General features: G+C 42.3%; 1 protein-coding gene and 1 pseudogene across 3 annotated transcripts in view; both read right to left on the bottom strand.

The window, feature by feature from the left end:
• The window catches only part of NUMB (NUMB endocytic adaptor protein), a 157,483-nt gene that overhangs the window by 111,891 nt on the left and 24,084 nt on the right, over nt 1-21,508 (bottom strand). The window lies entirely within an intron of this gene.
• LOC103283601 (cleavage and polyadenylation specificity factor subunit 5-like) lies at nt 1,240-2,103 on the bottom strand (annotated as a pseudogene).

Below are 21,508 nucleotides of genomic sequence, written 5' to 3'. Positions count from 1 at the left end.
GAGCATTACTGAAATAGGACCAGAAAGAAAATGTAAATTTCTAAAAACACAACTGGAAACACAGAACTAAATAAAAGACTGCTGTTTCAAAGATTTGGCTTGCCAAATTTTCCCCTATGGATAAATGTTAAATACCCATGGAACATTTTACACTACCTCCAAGATTGAAAGTCTTCTGCTAAAAAAAAAAAAAAAAAGTCTTCTGTTAATACTATGAACATAAATTAACTCCCAGATTGTTTATGCTCCAAGTAGCTGCCACTAGAGCAACAAATCAAAGACAACTTACACACAACATTTAAGACTTATGCAGACCTAAAAACAAAGAAATTTGACATACTTTCCACAGAAAATATGCCTATGGAAAATATTATATTATTTTTAAAAAATAGCATTCAATTCAACTTTTTAAAACTAGAATTGCTATGTTAGAGTAAGTACAAAGAGAGGAGGAAATCTTCTCAATTACAAATTAGTCTTTCTAGTCAACACTTAACTTTTAAATTTTATCTGAGTAGATAGTTACTTTAATCGTATCTGATGATTCTTGTCTCTTTCACCTCCTACCAACTTTTCCAAGATTTCAGACCCATCTACCAGGGAAGTTCAGTTCTGGATGCCATTCAAAAAATAGGTGTTTATACCCTACTCCCTCTTAGAATATGAATGCACATTAACAGCTCTTACAATTTCATTTCACCAAGGCTAAGTGTGATGTGCTACTCATTTTGGATGAGTAACTCCAAATTACTCTTCTCAAAATGGCAGCACTTATTCCTTGCTACTCATAAAGTGCGGGAGCTTGTAACAAATGCAGAATTTCAGGTCTTATCTTAGACCTACTGAATGAGAATTTGAATTTTAACAAGCTCCTCAGGTGATTGATACACAACGAAAATTTTGAGAGGCACTGTCCTACCTAGTTTACTCATTCAGGTTCCCCTCCTCCAACTTTACAGTTCCGCCTTACCAATTTGGCATTTAAGAAATCAGAACCTTTTTCTTTTGTGCATATTAATAACGACCAAAATGTAATGAGGATTCTTTTTTTTTTAAGTCCACTTTCTTTAATGTAAAAATGTATGAGTAGAAACAAAAGCAAATTAAACATTATCACATATGTTTACACCACTATCTAGGTTCTTCATATCAACGTTACTATTCAAACAATAGAAAGCAGGTGGCAATTTGGGGGGGGGGGGGAGATGAAACAAAAAATCTTTTCTACCATGTTTTTTTCTAGACTGTGCAGAGCTGTGCTCACAGAGACGGCTTCTTTTACTTCTCCACTGTGCAGGAATTCAGTTGTATATAAAATTGAACCTGCTCAAAAGCTGAGGGAGACTAGAAATGACGGGTCCATATTCTGGTGCGCAGTCATACAGTTCGAACAACGATGCAGCTACCAGCTTGTAATTTTTAGAGACTGCAAACAAGACTTTCTCTTGAAGTTGAACCAAAAACAACTTACGTTCCTTCGGTTTTGTAATATGTACAGGAATATATGGATACTGAGGAGGTTCAAAATTTGGTCTCCACCAGTTACCAATGCAGTCATCAATGACCCAGTCTTGTAGGACTCCATCTTGACGGCCTAGTATGTCTGTCATTAAGCGTTTTAGTCCCTCAACTTTGTCTTCTCCTGGGTTAAGTTCACCACCAGGTAGTTTGAATTAAGTTGTACCCAGCTGTAGGAGTAGCACATGGGGTAGTCGGTGCTCATGTACAATCAGAACCCCTTCTACAGCCTCCTCATTCCAATTTTATCAAATTCCTCCCTCATGTGTTGAAATCTGGCTGCAACAGAGCTTCCTACTCATAGAGGGGCTCTTTTGTACCAAAAGTATAATTGATAAGAGGGTACAGGTTGATGGTGCGCTCCAAGGTGAGTGGGTTTGGTTTGCTGGATGTACTTGTTGCCGAACTGGCTGATCCCCTCACCCCCACCCCACCCCCGACCTCCCTTCACCCCCCACCCCTTCCACACACTGGCTGATCCCCTCACCCCCACCCCACCCCCGACCTCCCTTCACCCCCCACCCCTTCCGCACACCCCCACCCCCGCCAGCCAGTATGCGAGCGATAGGGCGGCACCAGGGACATGCTGGCAAGTATTGGCGGTGAGCGGAAAGTGGGAGAGGCAGGGAGAGTTTCCCGGTGCGGGCAGTGGTTGTCTGCGTCCCACTTATAAGATTACACAGTTTCTCAGGAGTATGCCCGCACCTTTCCCATACCCCTCCTTTTTCCCCCCAGAAGCATTACCTGTGCTTTTCTCCTAAACTCCAAGGAGTTTGCTCCTTCTTTTGCTTCTACACCTTGTTTCCTGAGCCTACACAGCTCATCTGGCTCACTTCTACTACCTCTGTAACTTTCTAAATAAACTTTTTCTTATAATTGAAAAGAAAAAGGTTACATAGTTTCTTCCCAACCTTCTTTTCATAAAAGACTATAATAAGCTCCATGAAGCCAGGCACTTCATTGTATCTTCAAAACCAAATCAGTGCCAGGCAAATATTTGTAGAAGGAACAAAATAGATAGCAGATGATCCCTAAACTCCTCCAACTCTTCACAAGGCACATTCACTATTGAGTTCATAAGGCTCAATACTTTTATCTTATCATTATATCATTATTAATATACTAGAGGCCCAGTGCATGAAATTCGTGCACGGGGGGGGGGGGGGGGGTGTCCCTCAGCCCAGCCTGCACCCTCTCCAATCTGGGACCCCTCGAGGGATGTCCAACTGCCCGTTTAGACCTGATCCCAGTAGGATCGGGCCTAAATGGGCAGTCGGACATCCCACTCACAATCCAGGACTGCTGGCTCCCAACTGCTCGCCTGCCTGCCTTCCTGACTGCCCCTAACTGCTTCTGCCTGCCAGCCTGATCACCCCCTAACCACTCCCCTGCTAGCCTGATTGATGCCTAACTGCTCCCCTGCCAGCCTGTTTGCCCCTAACTGCCCTCCCCTGCAGGCCTGGTCCCCCCAAACTGCTCTCCCCTGCAGGCCTGGTCCCCCCCCAACTGCTCTCCCCTGCAGGTCTGGGTCCCCCCCAACTGCCCTTCCCTGCAGGCCCGGTCACCCCCAACTTCCCTCCTCTGCCGGCCTGGTCACCCCTAACTGCCCTCCCCTGCTGGCCTGATTGCCCACAACTGCCCTCCCTTGCAGGCCTGGTCCCTCCCAACTGCCCTCCCCTGCTGGCCATCTTGTGGCAGCCATCTTGTGTCCACGTGGGGACAGGATCTTTGATCACATAGGGGCAGCCATCTTGTGTGTTGGAGTGACAGTCAATTTGAATATTATTCTTTTATTAGATAGGATAGAGGCCTGGTGCACGGGTGGGGCCCAGCTGGTTTGCCCTGAAGGGTGTCCCAGATCAGGGTGGGGGTTCCCTTGGGATGAGGGGTGGCCTGGGCGAGGGGCCTGTGATGGTTTGCAGGCCGGCCATGCCCCCCAGAGACCCAAGCAGAGGCCCTGGTATCTGGGATTTATTTATCTTCTATAATTGAAAATTTCTAGTCTTGAGCGGAGCCAAGCCTCCTGCTCGCTCCATGGCCACAGCCTTTTTTGTTGGGATTTATCTTCTATAATTGAAACTTTGCAGCCTTGAGTGGAGGCCTGGGCCCACCAGGGTGTGTGGAAAGCTCCATTGCCAGGGAAACCCAAGTTTCCCTCCTGCTCTCTGTGGCCGCAGCCATCTTGGTTGGGGTTAATTTGCATACTCGCTCTGATTGGCTGGTGGGCGTGGCTGATGAGTGTAGCAGAGTGATGGTTAATTTGCATATTACTTTTTTATTAGATAGGATTTTAGGTGAAATGACAATGACACTTCCTCTACATATACACTCTCATTCAAGTAGCTAGCAAACTCAACTATCCAGAAGAGCTGTGCACTCAGAGCTTAAGGTAGCCTAAAATATACAGAGCTGGAAAAAATCTGTACATAAAAAAATAAAGATTACATGCTGTGATTAATTTCTTCAAAACCAGAAGAAATAAGTGCTTTTAACCCTTAGCTCAAGTTGAAATAGAGGAAAGGAACAAAAAGAAAAATATGGAAAAGACAAAAAAAATTAGAGACATATAACAATAAAACAGAGTATTAAAAGCCATGAAAGGTTTTAAAGAATGTGATTTAGGGACTAACAAGCAAAAGCAGCTACAAAAGCCAAGAGCAGAATACAAATGGAAGCAGCATCTACTTCAATAACCTCTAGTGATGACACATAATGCAAGAAATTTTTAGAGCAAGTAAATCCTAGAATATCTCATGGGGTTATTGTATCATTTCTCTCATCTACCATATCCTACATATCTAAATTAACAAGGAACAAGGAAATACGTTCCTAACCCTTAGAGATCAATAAAAAGCAAATTAGGCTCAATATGTGCTTTGTTTTCTGTGGCAAGTATTGGTCTAACAAAAGTTTTAATTGATCTCTATGAGATTTTCATTTTTTAAAAAGGTTAAAGTACAATTTTGATGCCTCACCTACCTTCTACACCTAATTTTCCTAATTACTTACAATAATAAACTTAGTCAGAAACACAGACAATAGTGTGGGGAAGGCCTAGGGTGGGGTAGGGTTTAAATGGAGGGGAGGGGAGAAAAGACAAAAAAATGTAGTCAAAAATATAGATGTAATCAGTTCATACTGAGATTTCTATTTCTAAAAAACACTTTCTAGAAATCTCTCAATATGCAAAAAAAAACTTAAAGTTAAATCAGGACGGGGCAAGGCTGCCATCAATGGACCAAAAGACTACTAAAACTGAATATAAAATGTAAAACATCTATACTGCAAAAGACATTATGAAGAAAAGTTAAGAGACAAATGATAAGTTGGAAAAATATCTACAATATAAAACAAAGATTTAATATCCTTAGTATATAAGGAGTTTTACAAATTAATAATGATACATAGACAATTGACAAAAGAAATAAAGTCATAAGCACAAGTTGTTCAACTTCCCTAGTAGTAACCAAAGAGATACAAATTAATATCATTTCATATTGACAAACACTAAAAAGATCAATAATATCCAGTGTTTTATAAGGTATAGGGAATCTAGCACTCTGATTTTTTATTTATTTTTTTATTGATTTCAGAGAAGAAGGGAGAGGGAGAGACAGAAACATCAATGATGAAAGAGAATCATTGATCGGCTGCCTCCTGCACGCCCCACACTGGGGATCGAGCCCGCAAACCCAGGCATGTTTCCTGACTGGGAATCAAACAGTAACTCCAGGTCGACATTTAACCACTGAGACACGTCGGCTGGGCCCTATTTACTATTATTAGGACTGTATCTAACAGTATAAAAGTTTTGAGGAAAATAATCACATTTCAAAATATGCCCATCCTTTAACCCAACAGTCCTAATCTACTTCTAAAAAATTTATCCTAAGTAAAGGGATGTGTGCAAATATGTATGAACAGAAGAGCTATTACATATGCCTAGCACATAGTAGGTATTCAATAAATATCTGAATAAATGAACCATAGTATAGTTTATAATAGCAAAGATTATTAACAGAAACATCTACAAATAAACTATGGCATATACAGCTATTAAAAATAATAATGCATATCTATAATTATTGATTTACTTGAGGCCCGATGCACGAAATTCATGCAAGGGGCTCTGCCCTCGCAGCTCCTGCTGCCTTGGCCCTCACAGCCCTGGCTTCGTCTGGAAGGTTGTTGGACAGTCGTTCTACTGTTCGGTCTAATTAGCATATTAACTCTTTATTATATAGGAAAATACATCTAAAATAAAATATGAATATTAGAAAAACAGTAAAACATATGGCAGTTCCTCAGAAAAATTCAACATAGAACTACCATATGATTCAGCAGTCCCATTTTTGGGTATATACTCAAAAGAATTTAAAACAGAGACTCGAACAGATATTTGCACACCAATGTTCACAGCAGCATTATTCACAATAGCCAAAGGATGGAGATAATCCAAGTGTCCATTGACAGAAACACATAAACAAAATGGTATATACATATAATGGAATATTTAGCCTTAAAAAAACAATGTTCTGACACGTTATAACATGGATGAACCTTGAAGACATTATGCTAAGTGAAATAAAGCAGACACAAATGGACAAATACAGAATGGGAAAAAATAGGTTTATAGATGGTTCATATGGAAAATAATACAGTACTTAATAAATAATATAAGAATAAATTGTTTCACATAATCACAACTGTAAACCTACTTTTGCCCCACACTGTATTATATAGTTCTGTGTATATGAGATATTCAGAACAGTCAAATTCAGAGACAGAAAGAAGGAAGGTGGTTACAATGGGCTGGGGTGTGAGGGAGGGAAAATGGGGAGTTACTGTTCAATGGGTAGAGTTTCAGTTCTGGAGCTGGATGGTGGTGATGGTTGAACAATGTAAATATACTGAATCCCACTGAACTATTACACTTCAAAATTGTTAAAATGGTAATTTTTATGTTATGTATATTTTATCACAATAAAAAAACCAATAATGCAAACCATAATAACTTCTAGACTGGAATGAACATTGTGTTTATTTTTGAGTCCTAAAAAATGAAATTAAAACAAACAAATAGAAAAGCCCACCAAAACACTACCATGGTTATTCTTGAGCCTCGTCCTATTATTTAGGACCCCCCAACACAAGTCATCAAAAATAGTACCAGCCTGGGGTGGGGGGGGGCGGGGCTAGAAGAGGTCAATTGGGGGAAAAGGGGACATATGTAATACTTTCAACAATAAAGATTTAAAAAAAAAAAAGAATAGTACCAAGTGTGAATATTCACACTCTGAGGTTCAAAGCATAGCTCTGTAAGTTAGTTTGCATATACTGTATACTCTAATAATGAGACATTGAATCAGAGCTAAAACATGTAGCTTCTTTGCCTAATTTTACAATTACTTGAGATTAAACCCATGTAAATTAACTTTCTTTTCTTTGGCAAAATACTCAAAGTCTCTAGTAGAATGCAAAAGAAGAACTCAAATAAAAATACCTGAAATATCTGAATATGCATATTAGAAAGTCTCCAGAAAACTGAAGAGTAAACTATTGAGATCTGAGCCTTCAAGAATACATAGTTTATGGCCAAAATAAGTAAAAGGGGGAACCAAATCTGACATAAAAGTAAATATCAAGAATAGAAAGCCCCAACCAATCCCATCATCCTGTTTCTTGCATCCTTAGAGAAAGGTGTGACTCCGGCATAACTTGAAATGTTTAGTTAGGGCATACCTAGGGAATTCATCCCATCAAGGAGTGGCAGGTACTTAAGGACTGAATCCAAATTTTTTCCTAGCTAAAACTTCATTGAACAGGATATTCCAGGTGTAGAAGCAGTGCTCCTGCTTAGCCAGGTGTACTCTCACCTCATGGGATGCTGCCTTTTGACTCCCTCTTATAAGCAAAGGAAAGCCAGGTCAACATACCTAACCTCCAAAGAAAACCAATACTGCTATCTTGAGCTGTGAAAAATCAACAGTGAAATCATTTAGGTCACAATCAGCACTTAGAGAGAAAGAGAGAAACAGAATGGAAAAGATGAGTGCATTACATGTAATAAGTAAAGGTGAATACTGATTCTCATTTATCTTTCAACTGTGGGTATGTACGTTGGAGGGGTCACTATAAAAAAATGTTTAAAACTCATTCTTGTAGAGCAGTGTTTCTCAACCTTTCTAATGCCGCGAAACTTTAATACATACAGTTCCTCATATTGTGGTAACCTCCAACCATAAAATTATTTTCGGTGCTACTTCATAACTGTAATTTTGCTACTGTTATGAATTGTAATGTAAATATCTGTGTTTTCCGATGGTCTTAGGCGATCCTGCTTGCGGTTCTCAACTTGTGGGGCCCACAGGTTGAGAACCACTGCTGTAGAGCCTAAGACCACTGTAAAACACAGATATTTACATTACAATTCATAACAGTAGCAAAATTACAGTTATGAAGTAGCAACAAAAATAATTTTATGGTTGGGGGTCACCACAACATGAGGAACTGTATTAAAGGGTCGCGGCATTAGAAAGGTTGAGAACCACTGTTATAGAGAAATGTTTATACATGTACACTGATGACATAAACAAGAATATGTTTGTAATACCAACAAAATGGAAAACTACAAATGTGCATCTTTAGGAGAAAAGATAAATTGTGGTATAGTCATACAATTAATACATGTATCTGAGAAAATAAACCAGTTACACATATCACTATAGATTACATAAATTTTAAAATAGAATGTTGAAAAGAAACCATCAACAAAACAAAAAGGAAGCTCATGGTATGGGAGAACATATTTGGCAATGATACATCTAATATAGGGTTAATATCCAAAATATATAAGGAACTCATACAACTTAGCAAAAGGAAAACAAATAATACAATTTAAAAATGGGCAAGCCTTAAGTGGTTTGGCTCAGTGGAAGAGCGTTGGCCTGTGGACCAAGAGGTCCCGGGTTTGATTCCAGTCAAGGGCACGTGCCTCAGTTGCAGGCTCCTCCCTGGCCGGGGCCCTGTTGGGGTGAGTGCAGGAGGCAACCAATCGATGTGTTTCTCTCACACTGATATTTCTCTGTCTTTCCCTCTCTCTTCTACTCTCTCTAAAAATCAATGGAGAAATATCCTCAGGTGAGGATTAAAAAAAAAAAAAAAAATGGGCAAAGGACCTAAATAGACACTTCTCCAAAGTGGACATACAGATGGCCAAGAGACATGAAAAAATGCTCCAAGTCACTGATCATCAAAGAGATGCAAATTAAAATGACAATGAGGTATCACCTCACACCTGTCAGAATGGTTACCATCAACAAATCAGTAAAAGACAAGTGCTGGTGAGGATGTGGAAAAAGGGAACCCTAGTACACTGCTGGTGGGAATGCAGACTGGTGCAGCCGTTATGGAAACAGTATAGAGTTTCCTCAAAAAATTAAATATGGAACTGCCATTTGACTCAGTGATCCCATTTCTAGAAATGTATCCTAAGAAACCAGAAAAACCAGTCAGAAAGAATGTATGCACCCTTATGTTCATAGCAGCACAATTTACAATAGCTAACATCTGAAAAGAGCCCAAGTGCCCATCAGTAGATGAGTGGATAAAAAAGCTGTGGTAGCCCTAACTGGTTTGGCTCAGTGGATAGAGCGTCGGCCAACGGACTGAAGGGTCCCAGGTTCGATTCCGGTCAAGGGCATGTACCTTGGTTGCGGGCACATCCCCAGTAGGGGGTGTGCAGGAGGCAGCTGATAGATGTTTCTCTCACATTGATGTTTCTAACTCTCTATCCCTCTCCCTTCCTCTCTGTAAAAAATCAATAAAATTATTTTTTTTAAAAAAGCTGTGGTATATTTACTAGTATACCATGGAATAGCTTACAGCAGTAAAAAAGAATCTCTTACCCTTTGAGACAGCAAAGAGGGACCTGGAGAGGATCATGTTAATTGAAATATGTTAGTCAGAGAAAGACAAATATCACATGACCTCACTCATATGTGGAATCTAACTAACAAAATAAACTGATGAACAGAATGGATCCAGAGACATGGAAACATGCAACAGAGTGCAGAATCTTGGAGGGAAGGTGGGAGAGGATGGGTGAGTAGGAGGTAATCAACCACAGACCTTATATGCATATATGCATAACCAATGGACGAAGATAGTGGGGTGGTAAGGCCCTGGGGCGGAGGGCGGAGGAAGGGGGAGGTGGAGCAGGAGGGCGTCAATGGGAGAAAAAGGAAACATATGTAATACTTTCAACAATAAGATATTTTTAAAACAATTTAGATATCATCAAAAATAAATAAATAAACAAAATATAATTTCAATTAGCCAAAGCAAGTAAGAATATATATGGTTCCATTTTTATGGTTAAAAAATAAGCAAAAGTAAACAATATATTTTTGAAATACATAGAAATCTGGGGTCAACTTAAAACGAAGGGAATGATAAATGAAACAACATTCTGAAGAGCTTTATCCCTGGTGGAGAGACAGGTGAATGAAAATCAAGAAGAAATAAACCATTAAGAAATATAAGATTTCTTAAGCTGGGGGATGGGTTCAAAGGTACTGGTTTTATTATATGCTTCATTATTTACATATACAGTACCACATACTTGTCTATGTATCCAATACTTCATAGTAGAAAGGGAAAATAGAAAAGAATAGGAGAGGGGAAGGAGAGGGAAGGGGAAGAAAGCGAAGAAGAGGACAGACACCCATAATGTAGGCCAACATAAATCTTCTACCTTCCTCTAGAAAGGTAACATAGATTTCTGTTAAATACAGGTTCCATCTTGAAACCCCACAAAACAAAAGTTGAGTTATTTTAAGAGCATAAACCTAAAATTAAATGCAAGTAGGTCACTTACCTATCTTCGATTTTAAAAATTAAGATAATGTAATATAAGAGAAAAAAAGTAATTTTCAATAAAATCATATTTTAATCTGTAAATGCTCAAGTATAACCAGCCTAGAATTCCTATTAATAAGGAAATAGACACTTGCAACGATACATAAAAATGCTATGAATGTGACAGCTAAAAATGTAAATTAACCCAATAAGTTGTACTGGAAAATCAGATACCATGAGGGGCAATGCACTGGTAATATGATTTTTCTGAAAAAGTTAACAACCATTGTTAAATTTCTGAACAAAACAAATAAAGTACAATTTGTTTACGCAACAGTTGCATTCCTGGAAAATCCAGTATCTATTAAAATCATGCAAAAATACTTTGTGTTTAAATGTAAAACAGAATTAGGATCAGATAAGTACAAATTTTTCACCTACAAGGAGGTCTGGCGGAATGTCCGAAAATCATGCAGAACTCTCTCATACCTTGTGGTATGTATGGCATTCCTGGCTCCTGCTCACTCAAAGCCAGTGCTGCAGCCACCCCGCCCAAATCACTGTGGCAACAGAAAGTGCACCTCAAAGATCCAAACACCTAATAGGGGAGGTACTGACACTTAAGAACGAGTGACGTCAAGAAAGGCTAGATCCCAGTGTAGTCTCCACACCACAAAGCTGAATGTAATGATAGATTTCTAACTCTGGCAAAGGAGGAATCCTCATTCTGTGAAAAAATTCATTATTAAGGAAAACAAAAAGGCAGACAAAAACCTAAGGATAATCAACCTAAATAAAAGTGATACATCAAACCAAAGGTGGGCAATCTTTTAACCCATATGATAGCAACCCATATGTTGTTTTACTAAATACAACAAATGTCCCAATTGAAGAACATAGTAACTCTCAAAAAGTATGTTATAGTTTACAAAGCATTTTCATTTTAATTGGTTAATTGCAAACTTTAATTACTATGCTTATAGCAATTCTATGAGATAAATATCATTATTCTTTTCATATTACTTATAAGGAGAACACTCTCAAAAAGGTTAAAGTCATATAGTTAGTAAACTGACACAGACTTCAAAACCTGATTTCAAATCCTGTGTTCTTCCCATCAAACTATACTGATCTAACATCTTCTACTTAAACATTCCAGAATCCCACAGTATATCTGACAAGAGTTAACAAAGTCTCTTTTAAAATCTTTCAGTTTGGGAGTGCATTTTCCCTTTCACTAAAGACTGAAGATTGCATATCCCTGGCTGAGCTGAAACATAAAAGTCTCACCAGAGCAGAACAGAGCAGAGCAGAGCACGGATCCACACACAAAGCAAAGCCGACTGGCACTGAGCAGAGCAGAGGGGAGCACACCAGAGAGGAGCAGAGCTGTCTGCAGGAGAGGCGCCTGGCTCCAGGGCAGCCTCGGAGCCTTGCTGTTTTCACAGCCATGCTGTATCACAATTGAGCTGTTTTGCACTTAATAAAGTTTCCTTCTTCAATGCATCCCAAATTGGGTATTCCTGTTGGTGTTGAATTGGCACCAATGACCATCAACCAGATACCATAAAATGACACATATTACTTCCTGAAATAACTTAGACTTAGAGGTAGTAAGAAACTTGCCCAAGTTCAAATAACAAATCTAGAGCCCGACCTGAACTCCTATTTTTAAATCTCTAAAACCATGCTATTATATTCTACAATCTCTAGCTCTTGAAAGCAAGCACGTTTTTACTTCTTGGTTTAGTCTGTACAAGCTGCTATTTACAAACTACCAGGCTGAGTAGTTTAAACAGTAAATAAACCTTTATTTCATACAGTTCCAGAGACTGGGAATTCCAAGTTTAGGGTGTCCACAGATTTGGTGCCCTCTTCTTAATGCATAGCTGGTCATCTTCTCTCTGTGTCCTCTCATGGCATAAGGGGACAACAGAGCACTCAGGGGTTCTTTTCAAACAGAACTAATCCCTCTCATGAGGGATCCATCTTGACCTAATTATCTCCTAAAGGTCCCACTTCCTAATACCATCACACTGGGAGTTAGGATTTAAACACATGAATTTTGGGGGCACACAAAAAACGACCCTTTAGTTAGGGGAGACATGCATAACCATTAAGAACTTTGTAAAACTAGAGGCCCAATAAACAAAATTCATGCACGGGGGAGGGGGTTGTCCCTCAGCCCAACCTGCACCCTCTCCAATCTGGGACCCCTCGAGGGATGTCCGACTGCCCATTAAATGGGCAGTCGGACATCTCTCTCACAATCCAGGACTGCTGGCTCCCAACTGCTCACCTGCCTGCCTTCCTGATTGCCCCTAACCGCTTCTGCCTGCCAGCCTGATCACCCCCTAACCCAGTGATGGGCAACCTTTTGAGCTTGGTGTGTCAAACTTCGCCAAAAAACCGAGCATAACTCGGGTAGTGTGTCACTTTGAGGAAAAAACATTATTTCATAATATTTATAGTTTAAATAACATAAATGTTTCATCCTCGGCATGCGGCCGCCTCAGCGGCTGTGTGTCATCAGAAATGGCACTGACAGGCGTGTCAGAGGTTCGCCATCACTGCCCTAACCACTCCCCTGCCAGCCTGATTGATGTCTAACTGCTCCCCTGCCAGCCTGTTTGCCCCCAACTTCCCTCCTTTGCCGGCCTGGTCACCCCTAATTGCCCTCCACTGCAGGTTTAATCGCCCCCAACTGCCCTCCCTTGCAGGCCTGGTCCCTCCCAACTGCCCTCCCCTGCTGGCCATCTTGTGGTGGCCATCTTGTGTCCACATGGGGGCAGCCATCTTGTGTGCTGGAGTGATGGTCAATCTGCATATTACTCTTTTATTAGATAGGATAGAGGCCTGGTGCATGGGTGGGGGCCAGCTAGTTTGCCCTAAAGGGTGTCCCGGATCAGGGTGGGGGATCCCTTGGGGCGTGGGGCGGCCTGGGCGAGGGGCCTGTGGTGGTTTGCAGGCCGGCCTCGCCCCCCTGTGACCCAAGTGGAGGCCCTGGTATCTGGGATTTATTTATCTTCTACAATTGAAACTTTGTAGCCTGGAGCAGAGCCAAGCCTTCTGCTCGCTCAGTGGCGGCAGCCATTTCTGTTGGATTTATCTTCTACTAGAGGCCCAGTGCATGAAAACTCATGCACTGGAGGGGAGCGGGTCCCTCAGCCCAGCCTGCCCCCTCTCACAGTCCAGGAGCCCTCAGGGGTGGGAGGCGACCCAGCGATCAGGGGAAGGCGACGCCCTCATCACACCTCTGCTGCTGCCACTGCTGGAAGCTCAAGCCTCGGCTGGCCCTGGTTACCTGAGCCTCTCGTGGCCCTGGGCAGCCGCCATCCGAAGCTTGCCTGCGCCTCAGGCTGGCCCTGGGTGGCTGGGAAGCTGAGGGGACTGGGGGACTCCAGAGGCAGGTGCGCAGAGTGGCTGTGCACCTGCCGCCCAGCAGGGCTAAGGGGACTGGGTGCCACCATCTTTGAGGGTGCAACAGTCAATTAGCATATTCCCTCCTTATTGGCCGTGGGCACCGCCATCTTTGTGACAGTGTGACAGTCCATTTGCATATTCCTTCTTTATTAGATAATTGAAACTTTGTAGCCTTAAGCGGAGCCCAAAGCAGGCCAGGGCTGCAGAAGCTTGGCTTCCTCCATCGCCGGGGGCAACCCTAGCCTCCTGCTCTCTCCAGCTCTGTGGCTGCCGCCATTTTTGTTGGGATTTATTTATCTTCTATAATTGAAACTTTGTAGCCTTAAGTGGAGGCCTGGGTCGGCCAGGGTGTTCGAAAAGCTTGGCTTCCTCCATCGCTGGGGAAACCCAAGCCTCCCTCCTGCTCTCTGTGGCCGTAGCCATCTTGGTTGGGTTAATTTGCATACTCACTCCTGATTGGCTGGTGGGTGTGGCAGAGTGGTGGTTAATTTGCATATTACTCTTTTATTATATAGGATATTTTATTTTATTTTACTTTATTTTATTGTTTAAAGTATTACAAATAGTAGTACATATGTCTCCTTTTTTCCCCCCAAGGACCTTCCCCGGCCTCCCCTACCCCCCTATCCCCCCACCGCCAGAGTCTTGTGTCCATTGGTTAGGCTTATATGCATGCATACAAGTCCTTCGGTTGATCTCTTACCTCCCACCCCCCAACCTTCCCCAGCCTTCCCGCTGTAATTTGACAGTCTGTTCGATGCTTCTCTGCTTCTGTATCTATCTTTTTGTTCTATAAAATCTTGATTAACCTCTAACATTGTCACTAGATCAATCCTCGCAGAAACACTTAAGTTCATCTGAGAATGGCTACAAAATGGGCTGGCATACTGAATTAGCTCTCATTTATGACAGGCAGATTAACTTTAAGACTTTAAAGGATACTGTGCCATGACTCTTTTTTTTTTTTTTTTTTTTAATTTCTTTATTGATTAAGGTGTCACATATTTGTCCTCATCCCCCCATTCCCATCCCACCCCTCTCCCCACGCATGCCCCAACCCCCTGTTGAACTTAACCGTTGGATAGGCTCATATGCTTGCATACAGGTCCTTTGGTTGAACTCTCCCCCTCCCCCCACCCTCCCCTTCTCTCCCTCTGAGGCCCGATAGTCCGATCGATGCCTCCTTGCTTCTGGTTCTGTTCTTGTTCCTCAGTCTATGTTGTTCATCATTTCCCCTAGATGAGCGAGATCATATGTCACTAGATATATACTTATAAGAACTGAATGTGAGACGAGCAACAATAGTTATGCTGACAGGCAAATGAATCAGTCTGTAGCGAGCTTCCCCCTGGACCAACAGTTCTTTTGAGACCCAATTTCAATGTCCAGCAGTTCCTTATGTGTACATGTCAGCACTGACCCCTCAGCTCTGGATGGTGGACAAATGGTGGTAACGGAGGTCCGACTCCCTCTGGTTTGGTCTCGGCCGGACCCAGGGGCACGGCGTCACCCGGATTAAGGGGCACGTGGCCACACCCATACCCAAGGGGCGCGTGGCCTCACCCGGGCCTGAGACCCAGCCTCACCCGGATGGATCCAGGGGCACACGGCCTCACCCGGACCCAGGATCCGGCTTCACCCGTACCCAGGGACGTTTGGCCTCTCCCAGACCCAGGGGCACGTGGCCTCACCCGGGCCTAGGTGCACGAGGCCTCACCCGGATCCAGGGACACATGGTCTCTCCCGGACCCAGGGATGCTTGGCCTCTCCCAGACCCAGGGGAACGTGGCCTCACCCGGGCCTAGGTGCACGAGGTCTCACCCGGATCCAGGGACACATGGTCTCACCCGGACCCAGGGACGCTTGGCCTCTCCCAGACCCAGGGGCACGTGGCCTCACCCGGGCCTAGGTGCACGAGGCCTCACCCGGATCCAGGGACACATGGTCTCACCCGGACCCAGGGACGCTTGGCCTCTCCCAGACCCAGGGGCACGTGGCCTCACCCGGGCCTAGGTGCACAAGGCCTCACCCGGATCCAGGGACACATGGTCTCACCCGGACCCAGGGACGCTTGGCCTCTCCCAGACCCAGGGGCACGTGGCCTCACCCGGGCCTAGGTGCACAAGGCCTCACCCGGATCCAGGGACACATGGTCTCACCCGGACCCAGGGACGCTTGGCCTCTCCCAGACCCAGGGGCACGTGGCCTCACCCGGGCGTAGGTGCACGAGGCCTCACCCGGATCCAGGGACACATGGTCTCACCCGGACCCAGGGACGCTTGGCCTCTCCCAGACCCAGGGGCACGTGGCCTCACCCAGGCCTAGGTGCACGAGGCCTCACCCGGATCCAGGGACACATGGTCTCACCCGGACCCAGGGACGCTTGGCCTCTCCCAGACCCAGGGGCACGTGGCCTCACCCGGGCCTAGGTGCACAAGGCCTCACCCAGATCCAGGTGTGCCATGACTCTTACTTAATAATATACTTCCATGGTTCCAAACACCTATATGCACACAACAGTTTACAATATAAGACAAAAATAAATGCAAAGGCATTCTCAGGACTTGATATAAGAGAAAAAAGGAAGTAATATGCTTATTATTTCAGCTGAAGAAATAAGGAAATTAAGATCATATATCAGCAAGCCTAATCTTAGACACATCTCTAAAGGGCAGAATAATATGCTCCAGCTTCCCTAAAAAATAGTAGATGATAATCTACAAGACACTAATTCAACCCCAAAATTCAATAAGAAAAAATAACTTAATTGACATTTATATTTTAAAAGAAAAAAATGTCATGCTTCTGAATTCATGGGTAAAGTTTAACTCACAAGAGTAGAGTGAAGGCTTCAGGAATTATAATATTCAAGCATGTTAGTTATAATCTAAACATACAAACTGAAAGTCTACCTTTTATCATTTTATCCCTCCTTTTTGTTCCTCTTTCCCAAAGATGATTTTTACCTCTGTCATAACTATGGTTGTCTAAGTCAAAATCTCTACCTCAAACAACACATATTTCCTCGCTTATATACAGTCTTATATTCCTTTTTCCTTACTTAAAATTCACTCCATTACAACTTCCACATCTCTAGACACATTGCACTAATTTATTTTATTAGTAGTTAATGGAAACTACGTGCAATAGAGCTTAAAAGAATATCAACTACCTGGATATTTCTAAAATATGACCACAAATACAAACAAAGCATTTCAGCCTGTTGTTATATTGAAAAAAAATGTAATTTATTCTAAAAAACCTCCAATTCAAGGTTGCTAGGGGCATAGGTTAAAATTAGATTGAAATGTCTTACCCTAAAGCCTCAAGACATGCCAATCCCCAGACACATTTACAGAAATTTCAAAGTGATTGACATGAGTTCTGGGGGACACACACACACACACACACACACACAGAAACCAACAAGGAAGTATAGGACTCACTTGAAAATATAATAGCTGCTATATATATATGTCTATGTGTGTATTTATGTACATGCATGTGTGTGTATATATATCACTTACTATATATTAGGCATTATTCTAATAATATAAATACAAGTGTATATATATTTCATCAACAGAAAGAAACACTAAGAGGTCAGAACTATAATTCCAATTTTCAATATGAGAAACCATGGCTTTGAAAGATTAAAAAGACTTCTAGTCAAGATAGTGTAGGACATTCACCCAAATAACAATCAATATATAAATGTATCAAATATATATGTAAACATAGCTGGCTCAAAAAAATTAATTTAAATACTTCTCAGTGACAGGGAAAATAAATGCAAAAAGGTGACACTGAAGCCTGAGGCCTCCTCGGCTCCTGGTCCAGAAGCAGAGCCCAAGAGACAAAGTGTCCTTGTTTTTTAGACAAAGAGCCAGAAGCCTAGGTTAGGTTAGCTAGTCACACAACTAGTTAGTGGCAGAGGTAGGTCTATCACTTAAATCCTAAGTGATAGATTACTAACTTCATGCTTGGTTTAATGAAGCACACTTTTTATTCTGAGTTATTCTTCCTAGAGACTATTTTTAATTCCTTTTCAGAACCTTTCAATTGTGTCATCCCAAAGCTGGAAACCACTCCCTTCCTAGTGGTAGGAAAGTCCTGTGTCTGGTTGATAATAGAAGGCTAAATTTGAGAGATCCTACATCACAAAGTTTGCTTAGACATGGTCAATAACTTTAGTTATAAAGACACTTTCTTTAACTATGGGAAACTGACTGCTTAGTATTGGAGCTGTCGGAGGCTACTAGTTAGAAACAGGTTTTTGTAACTTTATTGCATTTAAAAATAATCTTTCCGATTATCATTATTGATTTACTGGGAAGGTAGAAAAGGTTCAAAAGTGTTAGCTTCTTATTTCCTTAGGTAAGGACGATATATCTTGTAACATTCTTTTAAACATGATAGGAATGTTTGCTAGGTGTAGACAAACTCAGCAGTTACAAGTTTTCTGAGCTTCAAAGAACTTTACAAATGCTAATGATGCTTATGCACCATTTTTCTCTCATTAAAAAAAATAGAAACAAAACATAAGCAGAATCTAAAACCAAAACATTTTCAGGCCATAGTTCTCTAAAGCACTTTTTAATATGGTTACATATGTGCTAGAACTTTAATTGAGGTATAATTTATATGTACTAAAATTCACTTATAAATTACACCTCTGAGTTTGAAAAACACATACAGTCATGTAACCACCACGACAATCAAGATATAGATCAGACATAAACAACAGAAAACACCCCCAAAAATGTCCTCATCCCTTGTAGTCAAACCATCCCCGTACAACTTGGCAACCACTAGTCAGTTTTCTGTTCCTTTAATTTTGCTTATTCCAATATATTATTTAAAAAACCCACATTCAAGCCAAATGAATATGTAGCTTTTTGAGTCTGGCTTCTTTCACTTATCATAATGCATTTGCTATCCATCCATGTTGTTATATGCACTGACAAATCGTATTCCACTGTATGGATATACCAAAGTTTATCAGTTCACCAGTTGAAATATATTTGGGGTTGCTTCCAGTTTGGGGCATTAGCATACATTTATGTGTGACTTTTCATTTCACTTAAGTAAATCCTTAGTAGTGGAGCTATTAGGTCATTATAATAAGTGTATGTTTAACTATTCATGAGAGCTTGCCACACTGTTTTCCAAAAAGACTGTACTAACAGTGAATAACAGTTATTTTTTCTAAGTTCAGATCTTGTCATAAATTTCATAGAGAGATCCTAAATGGATCCAGTTATTTTCAGAGGAAATTATTTTCCTGTGTCCTATTTATAGAAAGAAGTTAACAAAGGAAGTTGGACTTGAAAATTATTAGTCTTTAAAATAATGTTATGTTTGAGATCACACTCACAAGCTCTATAGGTCACTAACTCTGTGGGTGTGTGTGGGTGTGTGTGGGTTTGTGTGTGTTTCAATCCATTTGGCTTGAATGTGGGTTTAAACTGCTTATTTAGAATGTGAGATCCCACAATATACAAATGCTATATTATAGAATTGTACACTTGAAACTTATAATTTTATTAACCAACTGGAGGCCCGGGGCACAGATTCATGCACCAGTGGGGTCCCTGGGCGTGGCCTGCGGGGATCAGGCTGAAACCTGCATCCAACATCCGTGAGGGATGTAGTAGTGTGCAAAGCAGCAGGCGGCCAGGGAGGAGCCGCCCCAGCTCATCCCAGCACCAATCATCCCAGTCAGCTGAGCAGCGCTCCTGCTGTGGGAGCGCATTGACCACCAGGGGACAGCTCCTGCGTTGAGTGTCTGCCCCTTGGTGGTCAGTGCGCATCATAGCAACCGGTCGACGGGTCGTTCAGTCGCTTAGGCTTTTATATATATACTAGGAGCCTGTTGCAGGAAGATTCTTGCAAGCGGCAGCAGGTGCTGCCCGCCCTGCCCCACCCTCCGCCACCCTCCGCCGCCCGCCCCGCCTGCGCTTTCCCTCTGGCAGCCGTCTTGCTTTCTGCTTTCCCTCCCTCTTCCTTCTATGCTGTCTTCAGTCTTCACTCCTCCCTCCCTCAGCGTATGCAAATTAACCACCATCGTTGTTGGGTTAATTTGCATACTCGCTCTGATTGGCTGTGGGCGTAGCAAAGGTACAGTCAATTAGCATTTTTCTCTTTTATTAGTGTAGATATAGACTAGAGGCCCAGTGCATGAAAATTCATGCACTCGGGGGGGTCCCTCAGCCCGGCCTGCACCCTCTCACAATCTAGGACCCCTCAGGTAGGGTCCGTAGGCCTGGCCTGAGATCAGGGTCTATCAGGGCTTTCCTTCCCTGGGCTGCGGGCAGCTGGCCCCATCCCTGCTGCTGCCACTGCTTGCCATCTGTGCAACACTGCCCCCCCTCCCCTGCCACCAGTGGCCTCCCTCTGCAGGCGACAGACTGGGGTGCAATAGCTTGGCTGGCCTGGGCCTCCCTCTTTTTTTGCTGGGGGGCCTATCTGGTCACCCCTAACCACTGGTCTGCCTATCTGGTCACCCCTAACCACTCTGCCTGTCTGCCTAATTGCCCCTAACCACTTGCTTGGGGGCGGGGCCAGCCCGACAAGGGGCTGTCTGCCTACCTGATCTCCCCTAACTGCTGATCTGCCTACCTAATCACCCCTAACCCCTCTGACTGCCTGCCTGACTGCCTGATTGTCCCTTACCGCTTGCTTGGGGGCGGGGCCAGCACTGATTTCCAGTTGGTCAGCCTCTGGTCATTACTGGTTGTTACAATCCAGGGTTTTTATTTATTTATTTATTTTTATTTTTTTATTTTTTTTTAAGAGAGAATCTTTTTTTTTAAATATATTTTACTTATTTTTTACAGAGAGGAAGAGAGAGGGATAGAGAGTTAGAAACATCGATGAGAGAAAAACATCAATCAGCTGCCTCTTGCACACCCCCTACTGGGGATGTGCCCGCAACCAAGGTACATGCCCTTGACCGGAATAGAACCTGGGACCCTTGAGTCCGCAGGCCGACACTCTATCCACTGAGCCAAACCGGTTTCGGCCACAACCCAGGATTTTTATATATTAGGATGTCACTCCAATAAATTCAATGATTTTTTAAAACCACTAAAATGAAACATAAGAATGGGAGATTCCAAGTGGCGAGTGTGTATAAATTCTGGTCATTTTGGACATAAATAAAAAGGAAGCAGAAAGAAGAAATACATATAATAAAAGATTTGATCTTTCCAACTCACTCTTTTTTATCCAGTTTAGATTTCACAGTTCATCAATATACTCACTGCTCACAATCAATTCAATGTTTCCCATGTCTCTTTCCTCTCCCTCTCTCCTAGCACCTCCAACTAACCTTCAAGACTGCAACAGACCAGTAGAATATTGAAGAAAACCACATATCCAGGGAGACCAATTATTGCCATAAATTCACAATTAACAACCTCAACCACAGCAATATTACCCTAAAAGCTCCCTGTAGTGGCTGTTTTATATATTTCCCCCAATCCTTAAATACTTCACCCATCCTCTCTATTTCTCCCACCACTTTCAATTTAAGACACTTTCATTAAGAAAATAGAAGCCATCAGAGAAAAGCTCCCTATTCTTTCCACAACCAAATCTATAACATCCCACCCAAACTAAACCAGTCATCTCTTTTTCCCCTACTTTAAAATGAGTAAGCATCTCTGATTATTATTAAAGGACAACCAGAGTTTGCTCTTTATAT

This window comes from Eptesicus fuscus, chromosome 5, assembly GCF_027574615.1.
Source record: "Eptesicus fuscus isolate TK198812 chromosome 5, DD_ASM_mEF_20220401, whole genome shotgun sequence".
In the NCBI taxonomy this organism is placed as follows: domain Eukaryota; kingdom Metazoa; phylum Chordata; class Mammalia; order Chiroptera; family Vespertilionidae; genus Eptesicus; species Eptesicus fuscus.
The sequence above is the reverse complement of the archived record's forward strand: the minus strand, read 5'-3'. Positions and strand labels throughout refer to the sequence as shown.